Genomic DNA, 26,144 nt, shown 5'->3' on the forward strand with positions numbered 1-26,144 from the left:
GGACAGATGAGCAACCCAGTCAGTCTGACACTTGGAGACATAACACCTGAGGAACTGCTCCTAGGACTGGTTCACCCTTTCAGTCTGCCCATTAGACTGCGGATGGTAGCCTGACGACAAGCTGACAGAAATCTGGAGATCGGAACAAAATGCCCTCCAGAATTTGGCCACAAACTGGGATCCGCGGTCAGAGACCACATCAAGTGGCAACCCGTGGAGACGCACAACATGCAGCATAAATAATTCAGACAGGCGTCTGGCCGATGGCAGCCCAACCAGTGGAACGAAGTGCGCCATCTTCGAAAACCTGTCAACGACAACCCAGATGGCTGTCATCCCCGAGGATTTGGGCAAGTCCACCACAAAATCCATTGAAATGTGGGTCCATGGCTTAGATGGGATAGAGAGTGGATGTAATGGGCCAACAGGAACCCCTCTAGGAGTCTTATTTCGGGCACAGATGTCACATGCCCGAACCCACTGATCCACATCCTTAGCCACCGAGGGCCACCACACCGCCCTAGATAGCAACTCCCGAGTTCTGGCAATACCCGGGTGACCTGCCGACTTCTTGGCATGGAATTCCAGGAACACTCGCTGTCTTAACCTAGGAGGCACAAACAAAAGACCTACCGGAAGGTCTGGAGGAGCCTGCTCCTGTGCTCTAAGGACTAATGACAAGAGGTCCTGGGTAATGCCCACTTTAATACATGATGGGGACACAATGGGCAACGGCTCCTCGGTGGTCTCCTGGATTGGAGCAAAACTCTGCGAGAGCGCATCAGCCTTGATGTTTTTTGACCCAGGGCGATATGTTATCAAAAAATTAAAGCGAGCAAAAAACAAAGCCCATCGTGCCTGCCTGGCATTGAGACGCTTCGCTGACTCTAAATATGCCAGATTCTTATGGTCGGTGAGAATTGAGACCACAAACTTAGCCCCCTCAAGCCAGTGTCTCCACTCCTCGAGTGCATCCTTAATAGCCAACAATTCCCGGTTACCCACGTCATAATTCATCTCGGCAGGCGAAAATTTACGGGAAAAGTAAGCACAGGGATGAAGGCGATTATCAGACACCCATCTGAGAGAGCACTGCCCCAATACCCATCTCAGAGGCATCCACCTCCACCACAAAAGGACGCTCTGGATCTGGGTGTCGCAGCACCTTGGCCGAAACAAATGCCCTTTTGAGACGGGCAAAAGCCGCTTTAGCCTCACAAGACCAGTGAGCAACATCCGCCCCTTTCTTAGTGAGTGCCACCAAGGGCGCCACTATAGACGAAAATCCAGCGATAAATCGTCTATAAAAATTTGCAAAGCCCAGGAAACGCTGCAGCGCCTTCAAACTAGTGGGCTGCACCCAATCCAGGACTGCCTGTACCTTGGAACTCTCCATTTGGAAACCTTCTGGGGAGATAATATATCCTAGAAATGCGATTTGCTGAACTTCAAATTCGCACTTCTCCAGCTTTGCCCCAAGCCGGTGGTCTCTGAGTTTCTGGAGGACTAAGCGTACATGCTTCCGATGTTCCTCCAGGGAATGGGAGAAGATTAGGATGTCATCTAAGTATACAACTAAGAATCTATCCAAATATTCCCTGAGTACATCGTTCATGAAATCCTGGAAGACTGCCGGGGCATTACAGAGCCCAAAAGGCATCACCAAATATTCATAATGCCCTGAGTGGGTATTAAAGGCAGTCTTCCATTCATCCCCCTCTCTTATTCGGATTAGATTGTACGCCCCGCATAGGTCAATCTTAGAAAAAATGGTGGCAGTACGAAGCTGGTCAAACAAGACCGAAATGAGAGGCAGTGGGTATGAGTTTTTAATCGTGATACGGTTCAATTCCCTGAAGTCGATGCAGGGTCGCAACGAACCGTCCTTTTTACCCACGAAGAAGAACCCCGACCCAACTGGAGACTGTGAAGGTCTGATAAATCCCTTAGCCAAGTTCTCCTGAATGTACTCTGCCATAGCCTGAGTCTCAGGACGTGACAGGGAGTACAACCTGCTCTTGGGAAGCTTAGCATTTGGCAACAAATCAATGGCACAGTCATAGGGGCGATGGGGAGGTAGTACCTCTGCAACTTTTTTGGAGAACACGTCCGCAAAATCTGCATAACACCCTGGCAATCCTGGCAAACTTAGCTGCGAGAGCCTGACTGGAAGGCTCAAGCAACTCCTGAAACAATCAGTACCCCAACTAAGAATCTCCCCAGAGACCCAGTCAAATTGAGGATTGTGGGCCCTTAACCAGGGTAACCCCAACACCAATGGGGCAAAAGTACAGACAGTCACATAAAAGGACAATTTTTCAGAGTCTGAGGTTCCCTTGGGAAAGAAGGAAACCTCGGTCTCCCTTTCAAGCCTACGCTCTCTCAGCCGTCTATCCACCCGGATGGATAACTGCATGAGCTGATCCAAGCTATCAGGCAAGGGATATTGTACCAGTTGGTCTTTTATCTGGTTAGAAAGACCTCTTCGGTACTGGTGTCTCAGGGTTGGGTCATTCCACTGGGTATCATGGGCCAACCTCCGAAACTCCGTACAGAAAACCTCAACAGGCCTTCGCCCTTGCTTAAGGATCGAAATCTGAGCCTCGGCTGAGGCCGTCTTGTCAGGGTCATCATACAACATGCCCAGTGCCGTAAAAAAAGCTTCAACACTTTTAAGCGACGGACAGTCAGGCTGCAACCCATATGCCCAGACCTGTGGGTCTCCTTGTAGCAAGGAAATCACTATGCCCACCCGCTGAATCTCCGACCCTGAAGACTGAGGCCTAAGCCGGAAGTACAGCTTGCAGCTCTCCTTGAAACAAAAGAACTGCGAGCGATCTCCAGAAAAACGATCCGGGAGATTTACTTTCGGCTCCTTAACCCCTGAAGGTGCTGCTGCTGCGGGAGTTCCGCCAGCGGCCTGGGAGGTGTGCATTTTAATGGACAAATCATTAAATTGTCGAGTCAGGACCTGCACCTGATCGACCACCTGTTGCAACGTATTTTGAGGGGTATGCTCCATATTCCCACAAAATTTCAACAGGAGTATTAGGCTGCTGAATATGTTATGCACACCAGTGCCTGCAGGAATGTACTGGTGTCTGAACTGTTATGCACACCAGTGCCTGCAGGAATGTACTGGTGTCTGAACTGTTATGCACACCAGTGCCTGCAGGAATGTACTGGTGTCTGAACGGATAGGAATGCAAAACAAATGAACTCACAGACAGACTGGGGAATATGACATTACGTACACAGAAGGTGATAGGGTAACAAAATAAACACAAAGTGAACAGAGAAGCCCAGAGGCTAAGAAACTGGGTGTCTCCCTATTATTAGGAATGCTCAGATGAAAAAAGCAAGATGTTGTGTTTTAATACGTAGAGAACCCGAAATGCTGTTGCTAAGGGCAACAGCAAAACCCTAAAGGGTTACCAACGGGTGTGGCAGTAAACTCCTTGGTCAGAGATGGAATGATAGACACAAGGAGAGTCTCCACAATCCTAATCCTCACTTGCAGTGCACAGGTTCAGCTTGCTGCCACTAAACTGAATACCTGAACACCTTGCACAGTGAGACAGGATTTAGGCAGGCAGTCTGAGAATACAGCCGCAAACCTGCTAAGTTCACAGAGTAGCAAAAGAACCCCAGCAGGTTAAACGACTGACTCCAGTCTTACTGCTAGGTCTGGATTGGCAGAGTGTAGTACCAAATCCCCAGGCCTATTTGCAGTAAGCAACAACAAATACAAAGCTACACAGTACTGGCTAACTTTCAGGAACTGACTAACCAACAAAGATTCAGCAGCATCTGCTTAACCTGAGAAGAGGCCTTATAAAGCAGGTGCTGTCCACGCCCCACTCAAACCTCACAGACTGTGAGCACAAAAACCAGCACCGGATCCCCTGCCATGCACAGAGCCTGTAACCATTGCACAGCAAAAGACCCGAACCGGAGTATCAGCTGCGCTCAGGTTACTCCGCTAGCACTTGTCTCCCGGTTGCCATGACGACGTGGCAGCACAGGGCAGGAGACCCTAACACCCTGACTGACGGGAGAAGTTACAGTAACTATCCATGACTGATGTGAGAAGTTACAGTAACTGTCCCTGACTGATGTGAGAAGTTACAGTAACTATCCCTGACTGATGTGAGAAGTTGCAGTAACTATCCCTGACTGATGTGAGAAGTTACAGTAACTATCCCTGACTGATGTGAGAAGTTGCAGTAACTATCCCTGACTGATGTGAGAAGTTACAGTAACTATCCCTGACTGACGTGAGAAGTTACAGTAACTATCCCTGACTGATGTGAGAAGTTACAGTAACTATCCCTGACTGATGTGAGAAGTTGCAGTAACTATCCCTGACTGATGTGAGAAGTTACAGTAACTATCCCTGACTGATGTGAGAAGTTACAGTAACTATCCCTGACTGATGTGAGAAGTTACAGTAACTGTCCCTGACTGATGTGAGAAGTTACAGTAACTATCCCTGACTGATGTGAGAAGTTACAGTAACTATCCCTGACTGATGTGAGAAGTTACAGTAACTATCCCTGACTGATGTGAGAAGTTACAGTAACTATTCCTGACTGATGTGAGAAGTTGCAGTAACTATCCCTGACTGATGTGAGAAGTTACAGTAACTATCCCTGACTGATGTGAGAAGTTACAGTAACTATCCCTGACTGATGTGAGAAGTTACAGTAACTATCCCTGACTGACGGGAGAAGTTACAGTAACTATCCCTGACTGAAGTGAGAAGTTACAGTAACTATCCCTGACTGATGTGAGAAGTTACAGTAACTATCCCTGACTGATGTGAGAAGTTACAGTATCTATCCCTGACTGATGTGAGAAGTTACAGTATCTATCCCTGACTGATGTGAGAAGTTACAGTAACTAACCCTGACTGATGTGAGAAGTTACAGTAACTATCACTGACTGATGTGAGAAGTTACAGTAACTATCACTGACTGACGTGAGAAGTTACAGTAACTTTCCCTGACTGATGTGAGAAGTTACAGTAACTATCACTGACTGACGTGAGAAGTTACAGTAACTTTCCCTGACTGATGTGAGAAGTTACAGTAACTATCCCTGACTGATGTGAGAAGTTACAGTATCTATCCCTGACTGATGTGAGAAGTTACAGTAACTATTCCTGACTGATGTGAGAAGTTACAGTAACTATCCCTGACTGATGTGAGTAGTTACAGTATCTATCCCTGACTGATGTGAGAAGTTACAGTATCTATCCCTGACTGATGTGAGAAGTTACAGTAACTATCCCTGACTGACGTGAGAAGTTACAGTAACTATCCCTGACTGACGTGAGAAGTTGCAGTAACTATCCCTGACTGATGTGAGAAGTTACAGTAACTATCCCTGACTGATATGAGAAGTTACAGTAACTATCCCTGACTGATGTGAGAAGTTACAGTATCTATCCCTGACTGACGGGAGAAGTTACAGTAACTATCCCTGACTGATGTGAGAAGTTGCAATAACTATCCCTGACTGACGTGATAAGTTACAGTAACTATCCCTGACTGATGTGAGAAGTTGCAGTAACTATCCCTGACTGATGTGAGAAGTTACAGTAACTATTCCTGACTGACGTGAGAAGTTACAGTAACTATCCCTGACTGATGTGAGAAGTTACAGTAACTATCCCTGACTGACGTGAGAAGTTACAGTATCCATTCCTGACTGATGTGAGAAGTTACAGTAACTATCCCTGACTGATGTGACAAGTTACAGTAACTATTCCTGACTGACGTGAGAAGTTACAGTAACTATCCCTGACTGACGTGAGAAGTTACAGTAGCTATCCCTGACTGACGTGAGAAGTAACAGTAACTATCCCTGACTGACGTGAGAAGTTACAGTAACTATCCCTGACTGACGTGAGAAGTTACAGTAACTATCCCTGACTGATGTGAGAAGTTACAGTAACTATCCCTGACTGATGTGAGAAGTTACAGTAACTATCCCTGACTGATGTGAGAAGTTACAGTAACTATCCCTGACTGATGTGAGAAGTTACAGTATCTATCCCTGACTGATGTGAGAAGTTACAGTATCTATCCCTGACTGATGTGAGAAGTTACAGTAACTATTCCTGACTGATGTGAGAAGTTACAGTAACTGTCCCTGAATGATGTGAGAAGTTACTGTAACTATCCCTGACTGACGTGAGAAGTTACAGTATCTATTCCTGACTTATGTGAGAAGTTACAGTAATTATCCCTGACTGATGTGAGAAGTTACAGTAACTTTCCCTGACTGATGTGAGAAGTTACAGTAACTATTCCTGACTGATGTGAGAAGTTACAGTAACTATCCCTGACTGATGTGAGAAGTTACAGTAACTATCCCTGTCTGATGTGAGAAGTTACAGGATCTATCCCTGACTGATGTGAGAAGTTACAGGATCTATCCCTGACTGATGTGAGAAGTTACAGTAACTATCCCTGACTGATGTGAGAAGTTACAGTAACTATCCCTGACTGACGTGAGAAGTTACAGTATCTATTCCTGACTTATGTGAGAAGTTACAGTAATTATCCCTGACTGATGTGAGAAGTTACAGTAACTATCCCTGACTGATGTGAGAAGTTACAGTAACTATCCCTGACTGATGTGAGAAGTTACAGTATCTATCCCTGACTGATGTGAGAAGTTACAGTAACTATCCCTGACTGACGTGAGAAGTTACAGTAACTATTCCTGACTGATGTGAGAAGTTACAGTAACTATTCCTGACTGATGTGAGAAGTTACAGTAACTATTCCTGACTGATGTGAGAAGTTACAGTAACTATTCCTGATTGATGTGAGAAGTTACAGTAACTATCCCTGACTGATGTGAGAAGTTACAGTAACTATCCCTGACTGATGTGAGAAGTTACAGTAACTATCCCTGACTGATGTGAGAAGTTACAGTAACTATCCCTGACTGATGTGAGAAGTTACAGTAACTATTCCTGACTGATGTGAGAAGTTACAGTAACTATCCCTGACTGATGTGAGAAGTTACAGTAACTATCCCTGACTGATGTGAGAAGTTACAGTAACTATCCCTGACTGACGTGAGAAGTTACAGTATCTATCCCTGACTGACGTGAGAAGTTACAGTAACTATCCCTGACTGATGTGAGAAGTTACAGTAACTATCCCTGACTGACGTGAGAAGTTACAGTAACTATCCCTGACTGATGTATGAAGTTACAGTAACTATTCCTGACTGATGTGAGAAGTTACAGTAACTATCCCTGACTGATGTGAGAAGTTACAGTAACTATCCCTGACTGATGTGAGAAGTTACAGTATCTATCCCTGACTGATGTGAGAAGTTACAGTAACTATCCCTGACTGATGTGAGAAGTTACAGTAACTATCCCTGACTGATGTGAGAAGTTACAGTAACTATCCCTGACTGATGTGAGAAGTTACAGGATCTATCCCTGACTGATGTGAGAAGTTACAGTAACTTTCCCTGACTGATGTGAGAAGTTACAGTAACTATCCCTGACTGATGTGAGAAGTTACAGTAACTATTCCTGACTGACGTGAGAAGTTACAGTAACTATTCCTGACTGATGTGAGAAGTTATAGTAACTATCCCTGACTGATGTGAGAAGTTACAGTAACTATCCCTGACTGACGTGAGAAGTTACAGTAACTATCCCTGACTGATGTGAGAAGTTACAGTAACTATTCCTGACTGATGTGAGAAGTTACAGTAACTATTCCTGACTGATGTGAGAAGTTACAGTAACTATTCCTGACTGATGTGAGAAGTTACAGTAACTATCCCTGACTGATGTGAGAAGTTACAGTAACTATCCCTGACTGATGTGAGAAGTTACAGTAACTATCCCTGACTGATGTGAGAAGTTACAGTAACTATCCCTGACTGATGTGAGAAGTTACAGTAACTATCCCTGACTGACGTGAGAAGTTACAGTATCTATCCCTGACTGACGTGAGAAGTTACAGTAACTATCCCTGACTGATGTGAGAAGTTACAGTAACTATCCCTGACTGACGTGAGAAGTTACAGTAACTATCCCTGACTGATGTGAGAAGTTACAGTAACTATTCCTGACTGATGTGAGAAGTTACAGTAACTATCCCTGACTGATGTGAGAAGTTACAGTAACTATCCCTGACTGACGTGAGAAGTTACAGTATCTATCCCTGACTGATGTGAGAAGTTACAGTAACTATCCCTGACTGATGTGAGAAGTTACAGTAACTATCCCTGACTGATGTGAGAAGTTACAGTAACTATCCCTGACTGACGTGAGAAGTTACAGTATCTATCCCTGACTGATGTGAGAAGTTACAGTATCTATCCCTGACTGATGTGAGAAGTTACAGTAACTATCCCTGACTGATGTGAGAAGTTACAGTATCTATCCCTGACTGATGTGAGAAGTTACAGTAACTATCCCTGACTGATGTGAGAAGTTACAGTAACTATCCCTGACTGATGTGAGAAGTTACAGTAACTATCCCTGACTGATGTGAGAAGTTACAGTATCTATCCCTGACTGATGTGAGAAGTTACAGTATCTATCCCTGACTGATGTGAGAAGTTACAGTAACTATCCCTGACTGATGTGAGAAGTTACAGTAACTATCCCTGACTGATGTGAGAAGTTACAGTAACTATCCCTGACTGATGTGAGAAGTTACAGTATCTATCCCTGACTGATGTGAGAAGTTACAGTAACTATCCCTGACTGATGTGAGAAGTTACAGTAACTATCCCTGACTGACGTGAGAAGTTACAGTAACTATCCCTGACTGACGTGAGAAGTTACTGTAACTATCCCTGACTGATGTGAGAAGTTACAGTAACTATCCCTGACTGATGTGAGAAGTTACAGTAACTATCCCTGACTGATGTGAGAAGTTACAGTAACTATCCCTGACTGATGTGAGAAGTTACAGTAACTATCCCTGACTGATGTGAGAAGTTACAGTATCTATCCCTGACTGATGTGAGACGTTACAGTAACTATCCCTGACTGATGTGAGAAGTTACAGTAACTATCCCTGACTGATGTGAGAAGTTACAGTATCTATCCCTGACTGATGTGAGAAGTTACAGTAACTATCCCTGACTGATGTGAGAAGTTACAGTAACTATCCCTGACTGATGTGAGAAGTTACAGTAACTATCCCTGACTGATGTGAGAAGTTACAGTAACTATCCCTGACTGACGTGAGAAGTTACAGTATCTATCCCTGACTGATGTGAGAAGTTACAGTAACTATCCCTGACTGATGTGAGAAGTTACAGTATCTATCCCTGACTGATGTGAGAAGTTACAGTAACTATCCCTGACTGATGTGAGAAGTTACAGTAACTATCCCTCACTGATGTGAGAAGTTACAGTAACTATCCCTGACTGATGTGAGAAGTTACAGTAACTATCCCTGACTGATGTGAGAAGTTACAGTATCTATCCCTGACTGATGTGAGACGTTACAGTAACTATCCCTGACTGATGTGAGAAGTTACAGTAACTATCCCTGACTGATGTGAGAAGTTACAGTATCTATCCCTGACTGATGTGAGACATTACAGTAACTATCCCTGACTGATGTGAGAAGTTACAGTAACTATCCCTGACTGATGTGAGAAGTTACAGTAACTATTCCTGACTGACGTGAGAAGTTACAGTAACTATCCCTGACTGATGTGAGAAGTTACAGTAACTATCCCTGACTGATGTGAGAAGTTACAGTAACTATCCCTGACTGATGTGAGAAGTTACATTATCTATCCCTGACTGATGTGAGAAGTTACAGTAACTATCCCTGACTGATGTGAGAAGTTACAGTAAATATCCCTGACTGATGTGAGAAGTTACAGTAACTATCCCTGACTGATGTGTGAAGTTACAGTAACTATCCCTGACTGATGTGAGAAGTTACAGTATCTATCCCTGACTGATGTGAGACGTTACAGTAATTATCCCTGACTGATGTGAGAAGTTACAGTAACTATTCCTGACTGACGTGAGAAGTTACAGTAACTATCCCTGACTGATGTGAGAAGTTACAGTAACTATCCCTGACTGATGTGAGAAGTTACAGTAACTATCCCTGACTGATGTGAGAAGTTACAGTAACTATCCCTGACTGATGTGAGAAGTTACAGTATCTATCCCTGACTGATGTGAGACGTTACAGTAACTATCCCTGACTGATGTGACAAGTTACAGTAACTATTCCTGACTGACGTGAGAAGTTACAGTATCTATCCCTGACTGATGTGAGAAGTTACAGTATCTATCCCTGACTGATGTGAGAAGTTACAGTAACTATCCCTGACTGATGTGAGAAGTTACAGTAACTATTCCTGACTGATGTGAGAAGTTACAGTAACTATTCCTGACTGATGTGAGAAGTTACAGTAACTATCCCTGACTGATGTGAGAAGTTACAGTAACTATTCCTGACTGATGTGAGAAGTTACAGTAACTATTCCTGACTGATGTGAGAAGTTACAGTATCTATCCCTGACTGATGTGAGAAGTTACAGTAACTATCCCTGACTGATGTGAGAAGTTGCAGTAACTATTCCTGACTGATGTGAGAAGTTACAGTAACTATTCCTGACTGATGTGAGAAGTTACAGTAACTATCCCTGACTGATGTGAGAAGTTACATTATCTATCCCTGACTGATGTGAGAAGTTGCAGTAACTATTCCTGACTGATGAGAGAAGTTACAGTAACTATCCCTGACTGATGTGAGAAGTTACAGTATCTATCCCTGACTGATGTGAGAAGTTACAGTAACTATCCCTGACTGATGTGAGAAGTTACAGTAACTATCCCTGACTGATGTGAGAAGTTACAGTAACTATCCCTGACTGACGTGAGAAGTTACAGTATCTATCCCTGACTGATGTGAGAAGTTACAGTAACTATCCCTGACTGACGTGAGAAGTTGCAGTAACTATCCCTGACTGATGTGAGAAGTTACAGTAACTATCCCTGACTGATGTGAGAAGTTACAGTAACTATCCCTGACTGATGTGAGAAGTTACAGTAACTATTCCTGACTGATGTGAGAAGTTACAGTAACTATCCCTGACTGATGTGAGAAGTTACAGTAACTATCCCTGACTGATGTGAGAAGTTACAGTAACTATTCCTGACTGATGTGAGAAGTTACAGTAACTATCCCTGACTGATGTGAGAAGTTACAGTAACTATCACTGACTGATGTGAGAAGTTACAGTAACTATCCCTGACTGATGTGAGAAGTTACAGTAACTATTCCTGACTGATGTGAGAAGTTACAGTAACTATCCCTGACTGATGTGAGAAGTTACAGTAACTATTCCTGACTGACGTGAGAAGTTGCAGTAACTATCCCTGACTGATGTGAGAAGTTACAGTATCTATCCCTGACTGATGTGAGAAGTTACAGTAACTATCCCTGACTGATGTGAGAAGTTACAGTAACTATTCCTGTCTGATGTGAGAAGTTACAGAAACTATCCCTGACTGATGTGAGAAGTTGCAGTAACTATCCCTGACTGATGTGAGAAGTTACAGTATTTATCCCTGACTGATGTGAGAAGTTACAGTAACTATCCCTGACTGATGTGAGAAGTTGCAGTAACTATTCCTGACTGATGTGAGAAGTTACAGTAACTATTCCTGACTGATGTGAGAAGTTACAGTAACTATCCCTGTGTGATGTGAGAAGATACAGTAACTATCCCTGACTGATGTGAGAAGTTACAGTAACTGTCCCTGACTGATGTGAGAAGTTACAGTAACTATCCCTGACTGATGTGAGAAGTTGCAGTAACTATCCCTGACTGATGTGAGAAGTTACAGTAACTATCCCTGACTGATGTGAGAAGTTACAGTAACTATCCCTGACTGATGTGAGAAGTTACAGTAACTGTCCCTGACTGATGTGAGAAGTTACAGTAACTATCCCTGACTGATGTGAGAAGTTACAGTAACTATCCCTGACTGATGTGAGAAGTTACAGTAACTATCCCTGACTGATGTGAGAAGTTACAGTAACTATTCCTGACTGATGTGAGAAGTTGCAGTAACTATCCCTGACTGATGTGAGAAGTTACAGTAACTATCCCTGACTGATGTGAGAAGTTACAGTAACTATCCCTGACTGACGGGAGAAGTTACAGTAACTATCCCTGACTGAAGTGAGAAGTTACAGTAACTATCCCTGACTGATGTGAGAAGTTACAGTAACTATCCCTGACTGATGTGAGAAGTTACAGTAACTATCCCTGACTGATGTGAGAAGTTACAGTATCTATCCCTGACTGATGTGAGAAGTTACAGTATCTATCCCTGACTGATGTGAGAAGTTACAGTAACTAACCCTGACTGATGTGAGAAGTTACAGTAACTATCACTGACTGATGTGAGAAGTTACAGTAACTATCACTGACTGACGTGAGAAGTTACAGTAACTTTCCCTGACTGATGTGAGAAGTTACAGTAACTATCACTGACTGACGTGAGAAGTTACAGTAACTTTCCCTGACTGATGTGAGAAGTTACAGTAACTATCCCTGACTGATGTGAGAAGTTACAGTATCTATCCCTGACTGATGTGAGAAGTTACAGTAACTATTCCTGACTGATGTGAGAAGTTACAGTAACTATCCCTGACTGATGTGAGTAGTTACAGTATCTATCCCTGACTGATGTGAGAAGTTACAGTATCTATCCCTGACTGATGTGAGAAGTTACAGTAACTATCCCTGACTGACGTGAGAAGTTACAGTAACTATCCCTGACTGACGTGAGAAGTTGCAGTAACTATCCCTGACTGATGTGAGAAGTTACAGTAACTATCCCTGACTGATATGAGAAGTTACAGTAACTATCCCTGACTGATGTGAGAAGTTACAGTATCTATCCCTGACTGACGGGAGAAGTTACAGTAACTATCCCTGACTGATGTGAGAAGTTGCAATAACTATCCCTGACTGACGTGATAAGTTACAGTAACTATCCCTGACTGATGTGAGAAGTTGCAGTAACTATCCCTGACTGATGTGAGAAGTTACAGTAACTATTCCTGACTGACGTGAGAAGTTACAGTAACTATCCCTGACTGATGTGAGAAGTTACAGTAACTATCCCTGACTGACGTGAGAAGTTACAGTATCCATTCCTGACTGATGTGAGAAGTTACAGTAACTATCCCTGACTGATGTGACAAGTTACAGTAACTATTCCTGACTGACGTGAGAAGTTACAGTAACTATCCCTGACTGACGTGAGAAGTTACAGTAGCTATCCCTGACTGACGTGAGAAGTAACAGTAACTATCCCTGACTGACGTGAGAAGTTACAGTAACTATCCCTGACTGACGTGAGAAGTTACAGTAACTATCCCTGACTGATGTGAGAAGTTACAGTAACTATCCCTGACTGATGTGAGAAGTTACAGTAACTATCCCTGACTGATGTGAGAAGTTACAGTAACTATCCCTGACTGATGTGAGAAGTTACAGTATCTATCCCTGACTGATGTGAGAAGTTACAGTATCTATCCCTGACTGATGTGAGAAGTTACAGTAACTATTCCTGACTGATGTGAGAAGTTACAGTAACTGTCCCTGAATGATGTGAGAAGTTACTGTAACTATCCCTGACTGACGTGAGAAGTTACAGTATCTATTCCTGACTTATGTGAGAAGTTACAGTAATTATCCCTGACTGATGTGAGAAGTTACAGTAACTTTCCCTGACTGATGTGAGAAGTTACAGTAACTATTCCTGACTGATGTGAGAAGTTACAGTAACTATCCCTGACTGATGTGAGAAGTTACAGTAACTATCCCTGTCTGATGTGAGAAGTTACAGGATCTATCCCTGACTGATGTGAGAAGTTACAGGATCTATCCCTGACTGATGTGAGAAGTTACAGTAACTATCCCTGACTGATGTGAGAAGTTACAGTAACTATCCCTGACTGACGTGAGAAGTTACAGTATCTATTCCTGACTTATGTGAGAAGTTACAGTAATTATCCCTGACTGATGTGAGAAGTTACAGTAACTATCCCTGACTGATGTGAGAAGTTACAGTAACTATCCCTGACTGATGTGAGAAGTTACAGTATCTATCCCTGACTGATGTGAGAAGTTACAGTAACTATCCCTGACTGACGTGAGAAGTTACAGTAACTATTCCTGACTGATGTGAGAAGTTACAGTAACTATTCCTGACTGATGTGAGAAGTTACAGTAACTATTCCTGACTGATGTGAGAAGTTACAGTAACTATTCCTGATTGATGTGAGAAGTTACAGTAACTATCCCTGACTGATGTGAGAAGTTACAGTAACTATCCCTGACTGATGTGAGAAGTTACAGTAACTATCCCTGACTGATGTGAGAAGTTACAGTAACTATCCCTGACTGATGTGAGAAGTTACAGTAACTATTCCTGACTGATGTGAGAAGTTACAGTAACTATCCCTGACTGATGTGAGAAGTTACAGTAACTATCCCTGACTGATGTGAGAAGTTACAGTAACTATCCCTGACTGACGTGAGAAGTTACAGTATCTATCCCTGACTGACGTGAGAAGTTACAGTAACTATCCCTGACTGATGTGAGAAGTTACAGTAACTATCCCTGACTGACGTGAGAAGTTACAGTAACTATCCCTGACTGATGTATGAAGTTACAGTAACTATTCCTGACTGATGTGAGAAGTTACAGTAACTATCCCTGACTGATGTGAGAAGTTACAGTAACTATCCCTGACTGATGTGAGAAGTTACAGTATCTATCCCTGACTGATGTGAGAAGTTACAGTAACTATCCCTGACTGATGTGAGAAGTTACAGTAACTATCCCTGACTGATGTGAGAAGTTACAGTAACTATCCCTGACTGATGTGAGAAGTTACAGGATCTATCCCTGACTGATGTGAGAAGTTACAGTAACTTTCCCTGACTGATGTGAGAAGTTACAGTAACTATCCCTGACTGATGTGAGAAGTTACAGTAACTATTCCTGACTGACGTGAGAAGTTACAGTAACTATTCCTGACTGATGTGAGAAGTTATAGTAACTATCCCTGACTGATGTGAGAAGTTACAGTAACTATCCCTGACTGACGTGAGAAGTTACAGTAACTATCCCTGACTGATGTGAGAAGTTACAGTAACTATTCCTGACTGATGTGAGAAGTTACAGTAACTATTCCTGACTGATGTGAGAAGTTACAGTAACTATTCCTGACTGATGTGAGAAGTTACAGTAACTATCCCTGACTGATGTGAGAAGTTACAGTAACTATCCCTGACTGATGTGAGAAGTTACAGTAACTATCCCTGACTGATGTGAGAAGTTACAGTAACTATCCCTGACTGATGTGAGAAGTTACAGTAACTATCCCTGACTGACGTGAGAAGTTACAGTATCTATCCCTGACTGACGTGAGAAGTTACAGTAACTATCCCTGACTGATGTGAGAAGTTACAGTAACTATCCCTGACTGACGTGAGAAGTTACAGTAACTATCCCTGACTGATGTGAGAAGTTACAGTAACTATTCCTGACTGATGTGAGAAGTTACAGTAACTATCCCTGACTGATGTGAGAAGTTACAGTAACTATTCCTGACTGACGTGAGAAGTTGCAGTAACTATCCCTGACTGATGTGAGAAGTTACAGTATCTATCCCTGACTGATGTGAGAAGTTACAGTAACTATCCCTGACTGATGTGAGAAGTTACAGTAACTATTCCTGTCTGATGTGAGAAGTTACAGAAACTATCCCTGACTGATGTGAGAAGTTGCAGTAACTATCCCTGACTGATGTGAGAAGTTACAGTATTTATCCCTGATTGATGTGAGAAGTTACAGTAACTATCCCTGACTGATGTGAGAAGTTGCAGTAACTATTCCTGACTGATGTGAGAAGTTACAGTAACTATTCCTGACTGATGTGAGAAGTTACAGTAACTATCCCTGTGTGATGTGAGAAGATACAGTAACTATCCCTGACTGATGTGAGAAGTTACAGTAACTGTCCCTGACTGATGTGAGAAGTTACAGTAACTATCCCTGACTGATGTGAGAAGTTACAGTAACTGTCCCTGACTGACGTGAGAAGTTACAGTAACTGTCCTTGACTGATGTGAGAAGTTACAGTATCTATCCCTGACTGACGTGAGAAGTTACAGTAACTGTCCCTGACTGATGTGAGAAGTTACAGTATCTATCCCTGACTGACGTGAGAAGTTACAGTAACTATCCCTGACTGATGTGAGAAGTTACAGTAACTATCCCTGACTGATGTGAGAAGTTACAGTATCTATCCCTGACTGATGTGAGAAGTTACAGTAACTATCCCTGACTGATGTGAGAAGTTACAGTAACTATCCCTGACTGATGTGAGAAGTTACAGTAACTATCCCTGACTGATGTGAGAAGTTACAGTAACTATCCCTGACTGATGTGAGAAGTTACAGTAACTATCCCTGACTGATGTGAGAAGTTACAGTAACTATCCCTGACTGATGTGAGAAGTTACAGTATCTATCCCTGACTGACGTGAGAAGTTACAGTAACTATCCCTGACTGATGTGAGAAGTTACAGTATCTATCCCTGACTGATGTGAGACGTTATAGTAACTATTCCTGACTGATGGGAGAAGTTACAGTATCTATCCCTGACTGATGTGAGAAGTTACAGTAACTGTCCCTGACTGATGGGAGAAGTTACAGTATCTATCCCTGACTGACGTGAGAAGTTACAGTAACTGTCCCTGACTGATGTGAGAAGTTACAGTAACTATCCCTGACTGATGTGAGAAGTTACAGTATCTATTCCTGACTGATGTGAGAAGTTACAGTAACTATCCCTGACTGATGTGAGAAGTTGCAGTAACTATCCCTGACTGATGTGAGAAGTTACAGTAACTGTCCCTGACTGATGTGAGAAGTTACAGTAACTATTCCTGACTGATGTGAGAAGTTACAGTAACTATCCCTGACTGATGTGAGAAGTTACAGTAACTGTCCCTGACTGATGTGAGAAGTTACAGTATCTATCCCTGACTGACGTGAGAAGTTACAGTAACTATCCCTGACTGATGTGAGAAGTTACAGTATCTATCCCTGACTGATGTGAGAAGTTACAGTAACTATCCCTGACTGATGTGAGAAGTTACAGTAACTGTCCCTGACTGATGTGAGAAATTACAGTATCTATCCCTGACTGACGTGAGAAGTTACAGTAACTATCCCTGACTGATGTGAGAAGTTACAGTAACTATCCCTGACTGACGTGAGAAGTTACAGTAACTATCCCTGACTGATGTGAGAAGTTACAGTAACTATCCCTGACTGATGTGAGAAGTTACAGTAACTATCCTTGACTGATGTGAGAAGTTACAGTAACTATCCCTGACTGATGTGAGAAGTTACAGTAACTATTCCTGACTGATGTGAGAAGTTACAGTAACTATCCCTGACTGATGTGAGAAGTTACAGTAACTATCCCTGACTGATGTGAGAAGTTACAGTAACTATCCCTGACTGATGTGAGAAGTTGCAGTAACTGTCCCTGACTGATGTGAGAAGTTACAGTATCTATCCCTGACTGACGTGAGAAGTTACAGTAACTATTACAGTAACTATCCCTGACTGATGTGAGAAGTTGCAGTAACTATCCCTGACTGATGTGAGAAGTTACAGTAACTATTCCAGACTGATGTGAGAAGTTACAGTATCTATCCCTGACTGATGTGAGAAGTTGCAGTAACTGTCCCTGACTGATGTGAGAAGTTACAGTATCTATCCCTGACTGACGTGAGAAGTTACAGTAACTATTACAGTAACTATCCCTGACTGATGTGAGAAGTTGCAGTAACTATCCCTGACTGATGTGAGAAGTTGCAGTAACTATCGCTGACTGATGTGAGAAGTTACAGTAACTATCGCTGACTGATGTGAGAAGTTGCAGTAACTATCGCTGACTGACGTGAGAAGTTACAGTAACTATCCCTGACTGATGTGAGAAGTTGCAGTAACTATCCCTGACTGATGTGAGAAGTTACAGTAACTATCCCTGACTGATGTGAGAAGTTGCAGTAACTATCCCTGACTGATGTGAGAAGTTGCAGTAACTATCGCTGACTGATGTGAGAAGTTACAGTAACTATCGCCGACTGATGTGAGAAGTTGCAGTAACTATCGCTGACTGACGTGAGAAGTTGCAGTAACTATCCCTGACTGATGTGAGAAGTTACAGTATCTATCCCTGACTGATGTGAGAAGTTACAGTAACTATCCCTGACTAATGTGAGAAGTTACAGTATCTATCCCTGACTGATGTGAGAAGTTACAGTAACTATCCCTGACTGATGTGAGAAGTTACAGTATCTATCCCTGACTGATGTGAGAAGTTACAGTAACTATCCCTGACTGATGTGAGAAGTTACAGTATCTATCCCTGACTGATGTGAGAAGTTACAGTATCTATCCCTGACTGATGTGAGAAGTTACAGTAACTGTCCCTGACTGATGTGAGAAGTTACAGTAACTATCCCTGACTGATGTGAGAAGTTACAGTAACTATCCCTGACTGACGTGAGAAGTTACAGTAACTATCCCTGACTGATGTGAGAAGTTACAGTATCTATCCCTGACTGATGTGAGAAGTTACAGTAACTATACCTGACTGATGTGAGAAGTTGCAGTAACTATCCCTGACTGATGTGAGAAGTTACAGTAACTATCCCTGACTGATGTGAGAAGTTACAGTAACTATCCCTGACTGATGTGAGAAGTTACAGTAACTATCCCTGACTGATGTGAGAAGTTACAGTAACTATCCCTGACTGATGTGAGAAGTTACAGTAACTATCCCTGACTGATGTGAGAAGTTACAGTAACTATCCCTGACTGATGTGAGAAGTTACAGTAACTATCCCTGACTGATGTGAGAAGTTGCAGTAACTATCCCTGACTGATGTGAGAAGTTACAGTATCTATCCCTGACTGATGTGAGAAGTTACAGTAACTATCCCTGACTGACGTGAGAAGTTACAGTAACTATCCCTGACTGATGTGAGAAGTTACAGTATCTATCCCTGACTGATGTGAGAAGTTACAGTATCTATCCCTGACTGACGTGAGACGTTACAGTAACTATCCCTGACTGATGTGAGAAGTTACAGTAACTATCCCTGACTGATGTGAGAAGTTGCAGTAACTATCCCTGACTGATGTGAGAAGTTACAGTAACTATTCCTGACTGATGTGAGAAGTTACAGTAACTATTCCTGACTGATGTGAGAAGTTACAGTAACTATTCCTGACTGATGTGAGAAGTTACAGTAACTATCCCTGACTGATGTGAGAAGTTACAGTAATTATCCCTGACTGATGTGAGAAGTTACAGTAACTATCCCTGACTGACGTGAGAAGTTAAGGTAACTATCCCTGACTGATGTGAGAAGTTACAGTAACTATCCCTGACTGGTATGAGAAGTTAAGGTAACTATCCCTGACTGACGTGAGAAGTTAAGGTAACTATCCCTGACTGATGTGAGAAGTTACAGTAACTATTCCTGACTGATGTGAGAAGTTACAGTAACTATCCCTGACTGATGTGAGAAGTTACAGTAACTATACCTGACTGATGTGAGAAGTTAAGGTAACTATCCCTGACTGATGTGAGAAGTTACAGTAACTATCCCTGACTGGTATGAGAAGTTAAGGTAACTATCCCTGACTGACGTGAGAAGTTAAGGTAACTATCCCTGACTGACGGGAGAAGTTACAGTAACTATCCCTGACTGATGTGAGAAGTTACAGTAACTATCCCTGACTGATGTGAGAAGTTACAGTAACGATTCCTGACTGATGGGAGAAGTTACAGTAACTATCCCTGACTGATGTGAGAAGTTACAGTATTTATCCCTGACTGATGTGAGAAGTTACAGTAACTATCCCTGACTGATGTGAGAAGTTACAGTATCTATCCCTGACTGATGTGAGAAGTTACAGTAACTATCCCTGACTGATGTGAGAAGTTACAGTAAGTATCCCTGACTGATGGGAGAAATTACAGTAACTATCCCTGACTGATGTGAGAAGTTACAGTAACTATCCCTGACTGATGTGAGAAGTTACAGTAACTATCCCTGACTGATGTGAGAAGTTACAGTAAGTATCCCTGACTGATGGGAGAAATTACAGTAACTATCCCTGACTGATGTGAGAAGTTACAGTAACTATCCCTGACTGATGTGAGAAGTTACAGTAACTATCCCTGACTGATGTGAGAAGTTACAGTAACTATCCCTGACTGATGGGAGAAATTACAGTAACTATCCCTGACTGATGTGAGAAGTTACAGTAAGTATCCCTGACTGATGGGAGAAATTACAGTAACTATCCCTGACTGATGGGAGAAATTACAGTAACTATCCCTGACTGATGTGAGAAGTTACAGTAACTATCCCTGACTGATGTGAGAAGTTACAGTATCTATCCCTGACTGATGTGAGAAGTTACAGTAACTATCCCTGACTTATGTACTATAAGTTGCATTTTAAAGAGCAGGTCAGTGAGAATTATTCCTTCATGTGTTGCGTTGCTCTTAAAGCTTGAGAAGGAAGATTGAAAATATTAGGTGACCTGTACCCCCCTTCCCCCAATAGATCAGAAATAGTAGACCACAGACCCCTCTTTATATAGCCACAGCCCCCACTATTACCTCCTGTCTCTGGGAGTAAAATCCTGCAGGATTTGTGCTGTTTAAAAATTCAGCCTTTGTGCCTTAATGGAAGCAATTATACGAGTTATTAAACTAATTTATACAGGAACTAGCACAGAAATAGTAGTGGTGGAAGTCATTTACCCAATAATACAGCCTTTTAATAATAATTTCAATCCAAAGTGCTTGTTTCTGACGATATTAAAGTTATTACGAATATATTTATTCATAATATATTATTAGTTTACAAATCATGTCCTGTTATTACCTTATTGTACTTAGTTAACACAATCAGTGAAAGCCTGATGCATTCATTATGTTTTTTTCTCTTTTTCAAAGGAGTGTGCAGAGAATGGTAAGTCCTCCAGCACTAATGTATCCAGTAAAGTACAGTGTACCGTGTGATACCGCGCTAATGAGCCCTCATCAAGGGTAAAATAGGGGGAGGCATAATATACTGAGGCCATTAACTAGATGTATAGATGCAACATCATTATCAAAGTCAATGAAGACTTAATTGGAAAGACCCACATTTCATCTGCGCATTGACAGCAAGCTCTAGTATAAGGGGCTTATTTTCTTGCATCGATAAGCACATCATTAGTAGCAGATATAATGGCTCTGAGATCTCTTTGATAATGGCATATTAATGGATGCTAAATGAGTTCATCCTTATTTTCTCTCTCACTTGGCAGCGTAAATGCCATTTCACATATTGGTCAATAGAGTAGAGTATATTTCCCAACAGGGGGCAAACAGGAAATTTACTATGTGCATTTACATATAATGGGTAAGAGAGGCTGGTCAGGTGGCCCGCTCCCCTGCCTCTGAAGTGGAACATTTAGCTTATTGACCAAACATCATCACCCTAGAGTTATGCCTCCTTTATGTGACCTTAGTATATAAATCCTTTCTCTAATGTATCTATAACTCAGGGTTGTCTTGCGCTGTTCAATCTCCTTACCTCTCACTCTTAGAGTGATGTATAACTTGCTTTATGGATGGACTTTTTTTTCTCTTTTGAATAGTTGAGTTTAAGGACGTTGCAAGACTGTCAATGTGACTGGGAATTAAAAGAAATGCCCTTCTGGAAAAAGATTCAACAAACTTTAGGTTTTTTTCAATGCACAGGTTGTCCTTTCTTACTGTAGTTTCAGTTGCGCCAAATAGTGCCTCTTAGCGCAACTGGCCCTGTGCAACTCGGCCACGCAGAGCGTCTTTCCTGCTCAAAAAGTGTACGTCTTATAAACCACTTAACTGACAATTTGTTTTTGTTTGCTTTGCAAAAAACTGGTTAGAAATTGTCTTTTTTTTATTGAAGATTAAAAAGCCTTTTTAATTTTATATATATATATATATATATATATATATATATATTTATATATATACACTGCTCAAAAAAATAGAGGGAACACTAAAACAACACATCCTAGATCTGAATGAATGAAATATTCTTATTAAATACTTTGCTCTTTACATAGTTGAATGTGCTGACAACAAAATCACACAAAAATTATCAATGGAAATCAAATTTATTTACCCATGGAGGTCTGGATTTGGAGTCACCCTCAAAATTAAAGTGGAAAAACACACTCCAGGCTGATCCAACTTTGATGTAATGTCCTTAAAACAAGTCAAAATGAGGCTCAGTAGTGTCTGTGGCCTCCTCGTGCCTGTATGACCTCCCTACAACGCCTGGGCATGCTCCTGATGAGGTAGCAGATGGTCTCCTGAGGGATCTCCTCCCAGACCTGGACTAAAGCATCCGCCAACTCCCGGACAGTCTGTGGTGCAACATGGCATTGGTGGATGGAGCGAGACATGATGTCCCAGATGTGCTCAATTGGATTCAGGTCTGGGGAACGGGCGGGCCAGTCCATAGCATCAATGCCTTCGTCTTGCAGGAACTGCTGACAGACTCCAGCCACATGAGGTCTAGCATTGTCTTGCATTAGGAGGAACCCAGGGCCAACCGCACCAGCATATGGTCTCACAAGGGGTCTGAGGATCTCATCTCGGTACCTAATGGCAGTCAGGCTACCTCTGGCGAGCACATGGAGGGCTGTGCGGCTCCCCGAAGAAATGCCACCCCACACCATTACTGACCCACTGCCAAACCGGTCATGCTGGAGGATGTTGCAGGCAGCAGAACGTTCTCCTTGGCGTCTCCAGACTCTGTCACGTCTGTCACATGTGCTCAGTGAGAACCTGCTTTCATCTGTGAAGAGCACAGGGCGCCAGTGGCGAATTTGCCAATCTTGGTGTTCTCTGGCAAATGCCAAACGTCCTGCACGGTGTGGGGCTGTAAGCACAACCCCCACCGGTGGACGTCGGGCCCTCATACCACCCTCATGGATTCTGTTTCTGATCATTTGAGTAGACACATGCACATTTGTGGCTTGCTGGAGGTCATTTTGCAGGGCTCTGGCAGTGCTCCTCCTGTTCCTCCTTGCACAAAGGCAGAGGTAGTGGTCCTGCTGCTGGGTTGTTGCCTTCCTATGGCCTCCTCCACGTCTCCTGATATACTGGCCTGTCTCCTGGTAGCGCATCCATGCTCTGGACACTACGCTGACAGACACAGCAAACCTTCTTGCCAAAGCTCACATTGATGTGCCATCCTGGATGAGCTGCACTACCTGAGCCACTTGTGTGGGTTGTAGGGAGGTCATACAGGCACGAGGAGGCCACAGACACTACTGAGCCTCATTTTGACTTGTTTCAAGGACATTACATCAAAGTTGGATCAGCCTGTAGTGTGTTTTTCCACTTTAATTTTGAGGGTGACTCCAAATCCAGACCTCCATGGGTTAATAAATTTGATTTCCATTGATCATTTTTGTGTGATTTTGTTGTCAGCACATTCAACTATGTAAAGAACAAAGTATTTAATAATAATATTTCATTCATTCAGATCTAGGATGTGTTATTTTAGTGTTCCCTTTATTTTTTTGAGCAGTGTATATATATATATATATATATATATATATATATCACAAACCTGGGTAATAACAAACAGTCATAGAGGTAGGAAGGCCCTGCTCGCAAGCTTACAATTTATATATATATATATATACAAACAAAAGTGCTCAGTGTATTGCTTTCAATTATTTCAGAATTTTCTAATTTTCATGTATGTTCAAATGTACGATTCTCCAAAGTGTGTGTTTTCGATGATGTTACCTGCAACAATACCCTCACAACAAATACACCCAAAAGAAAATGGCCAAAGGCCTAATTAAGCTTGATACCAAACATTTTTATTAAAAACACATAATAAAAATTAATATGTTCCTATAGACATAGTAAAATACAGCCGTGGACATTCTGTCAATTTCACCAGATGGTAAAGTCAAAAACCACCTCACCTAAACAGGTGTGAGCTCAACGGGGTGACAGTGAACTTAGACAAGAGACCGTAGCTGATATGCTCAACGCGTTTCGTCAAAATGGGAAATCTTTCAAAAAGGACCTCACTATGCGTAAAGTAAATCTCTATATATATCCAATGTTTGATCCAGCACTCAGTTACCCCATACTCAGTTACCCCCATAGGGTATATTACCTTGCTCTTGTGGCTTCCCATGTTACATCCAACTCATTCCATAAGGCGGCACTCAGAGGCTGAAAATTTAGTGAAGCATGTGTAGACTTTTTTTTTCATCAATAATTTTTTATTGAAAACAAGTTTTCTTTTTGCAAGGGGAAGGGGTACAGAAAGAAATAAGGGGTGGGGGGGTACATAGAACCAAGGGAACGGGATATAAACATGCAAATATCAAAATTGTCAGAAGTCAATATAACAATCCAATATAGATACAATAGGATAAATACAAAGTCATCTTGGAAAAAGATACAGATAAAGATAAACACGGGTCAAACATGAAAACATATCAATAAACAGATAATCAATAATAGACACAGGGCTAGTAAGGCACAGCCGGTGCACAGAGCGGAAGTATAAGCCGAGTCAGTTAGGGGGAAGGCGAAACACCCCCTCCAGCAGTGATGTAGTCATGCCATGCTCTCCATTTCACCATTGGGGAGGAGGCCGCAGAAGAGTAAGGCATGAACTCAGTTTCCACAGTAAAATGGAATTGAATTTTGTTGGTGACTAGTGATAGAGGAGTTTGAGAAGCTTGTTTCCAACTTTGGGCCAATGCAGCCCTGGCAGCTATACAAATATGCCCCACCAGATATCTCTGATGAGGTGGTATCTCAGCAAGAAAAATGTGGAGCAGGGCCATGCCCGGAGAAGGGGTGAGGGACAGGTGTAAGACCGAATTAATCAAAGCAAATATCTCGCTCCAGAAATGTCGAAGGGAAGGACAGGACCAGAAAATATGGAAAATATGGCCTATTTCCCCACAGTTACACCAGCAATATTTGGAACAAGACTGCCAGAATGAGTGTAGCCTATCCGGTGTTAAATATAGTCTATTAAGGAGTTTGATATGCATCTCCGTGTGATTCAAGCACTTGGACATTCGGTAAGAAGAAATAAAATTTGTTCCCATTGGGCTTCAGATAGGGGAAGATCCAAGTATTGTTCCCATTTCAGCTGCGCATTAGACTTAGTAGTAGTAAGCAAGCTGATAAGCGTTCTGTACCAAAACGAGATGTCCCCTCTAGAGTCAAACAGAGATACACGTGTTAAGACAACCTGGGATAACGGGTTTGGGGGAGCCACCTGTCTAGGCAAACCTTTCTACCAGTGGTGAATTTGGAAATAATGCAATAATTCTCCACTGGGGAGATTATATCGAGACTGGAGTTGAGAAAACGATAGCATAACATTACCATCCATAAGGTCCCCCAAGACAGTCAAACCACAAACAAACCAGGTAGAGAGATTTAAATTAGGGATTAATTTAGCTATGGCTCGTAGTGAGATAGTAGAATATGGAAATTGATGTCCAGGCAGGCGAGTCACCAATTTATCCCAGATTTGTAAAGATGTTCTAGTGGCAGGGAGGAGGGACAATAAGCGGGGTCTAGAGTTTGGGTGTATCTTAAAAAGGTCTTCTAAGGGAAGGTCCAAACTCCCAGTACGTTCAAGAGATACCCATCCCACTACAGATGCCCCACTCAACCAGTATTTAAACTGGGCCAGCACACATGCCTCCTGGTAAAGGACCAGGTCGGGCATATCTAGCCCTCCCTTTCTATAAGGGAGAATCATTTTGGACCGAGCCAATCAGGGTGGCCGTGCCTTCCAGACATAGCGTAGCATTATAGCACGACATCTATCAAAGTACGTTTTAGGGAAAAGAAAAGGTATGGTTCGGTATAAGTACATGAGTTTAGGTAAGAGAGTCATTTTGAAGGCTGCTAGGCGGCCAATCCACGAAATATCATAAGATAGCCAGGACTTAG

The sequence above is a fragment of the Pseudophryne corroboree genome, chromosome 3, assembly GCF_028390025.1.
Source record: "Pseudophryne corroboree isolate aPseCor3 chromosome 3, aPseCor3.hap2, whole genome shotgun sequence".
Taxonomy (NCBI): Eukaryota; Metazoa; Chordata; class Amphibia; order Anura; family Myobatrachidae; genus Pseudophryne; species Pseudophryne corroboree.